At 37.0% G+C, this 1,572-nt stretch overlaps 1 pseudogene; it reads left to right on the top strand.

Moving 5' to 3' along the window:
- The first annotated feature begins 1,071 nt into the window (after positions 1-1,071).
- Positions 1,072-1,270, top strand: LOC114805139 (small nucleolar RNA U3; annotated as a pseudogene).
- The last annotated feature ends 302 nt before the right edge of the window (positions 1,271-1,572 follow it).

Genomic DNA, 1,572 nt, shown 5'->3' with positions numbered 1-1,572 from the left:
TTTTTATACGACTTCGGAAAAGGTTGCTATAATTGTTTAAGGCTTCAATGGAGAGGGAATAGCGTTGAACAATTAACGCGAGAGAGAGAGAGAGAGAGAATGAGAGTAAAACAGAGAACTTAAAGCACATGCCATGCTTATCAGAGAACGGCTTTCGTTGAGCGCAAAAATGTTCATACACAAACAATACCCGAACTATCAGCCCATTCGGCTCAAGCGCTCAAAATGGCATTCGTGAATATATTCGCTACTGAGCTAAATTCAGCTCAATTGCGGTAAATTCGTTTGCTTGCTGAGTTTATTCACGCTCGTGTAGAAACAGCTCTACCCAGGCATTCGCTCATTCGGCTCAACAATGATCGTGTTGAATGAAAACAAGCACACAAAAGAGCAAACTCAACGTCTATGAGCAAACTCAACGGGTATGAGCAAACTCAACACATATGAATAAACTCACTGTGCTTGAATAAATGCGCAACCAGCAGCGCTACTGGTTTTGTAAAATCCGTTGGCACACACACATGCATATATACATATATATATGTACATATATAATTGTATATGTATACCAAAGAACTGCAAAACTCACTTTTTCCTTGAATCAGCTCATACGCAAAAGTTTCTATTCACTTCCAATCACTGAGCGAAAGTGAGCTAAAAATTTCGTGAAGTGAGCGAACGTGAGCTAAACATTTCGTGAAGTGAGCAAACGTGAGCAAAGCATTTCGGACCGAAGGCTCACATTGTACGCGAATGAGCGGTTCGGCAACATGAGCTGATTTTTACTCAACGCTGTGCTTCGCTCAGTGATTGGAATTGAATAGAAATTTTTGCGTATGAGCTGATTCAAGGAAAAAGTGAGTTTTGCAGTTCTCTGATGCTTATGCTATTTGAGCAATTCTTGTTTTTGTAGAGCAATGTTTAAATTTTTGGTTGGTGACATATTCACATGTGTACGCATATGTATGATTGTATGCTTGCGCATTATTTTTCTTTCGTTTCTGTTTCATTTCTGCGAATTCTCAACTATTTTGTGTGAATTTTGGTTGAAATACTCTGCGTTGAAAAGTTAAGACTATACTTCACAGGATCATTTCTGTAGTCAGTCTTCATTTATTTTCTTTGCAAATCGAAAGTATTAGCACCCGCGATGAGAAGGTATATCGTTTTATCTGACAGCGTGAGGTTTATGAACTTCATTTCTAATTTTGTCTTGTGGCATATTAGAAATGATGTTTCTCGGTTACAATGGATAAAACGACTTCTGAGTTTTGATTTCAATGAATAAATTCCAAGGTTTTATACAAATAAATATATATAATAATGCAGTCAATAAGTACAGTAGGGCAATTCACAAGCTGGTGCAAATGACCTTGCATATTTGCAATGGCAAATTCGCTGTATATTTTGTTAGTGTAAAAGCAACAATACGCCTCGCTCATTTGCATTTTCAAATATGCAAAACCATATGCACCAGATTGTGAATTGCCCTAGTATATATATATAATAAGTACAGTAGACATATGTATGTTTGTATGCTTGCGCATTATTTTTCTTTCGTTTTTGTTTCAT

Source organism: Zeugodacus cucurbitae, chromosome 4 (assembly GCF_028554725.1).
Source record: "Zeugodacus cucurbitae isolate PBARC_wt_2022May chromosome 4, idZeuCucr1.2, whole genome shotgun sequence".
Taxonomy (NCBI): domain Eukaryota; kingdom Metazoa; phylum Arthropoda; class Insecta; order Diptera; family Tephritidae; genus Zeugodacus; species Zeugodacus cucurbitae.
This window is presented reverse-complemented; position numbering and strand designations above follow the sequence as displayed.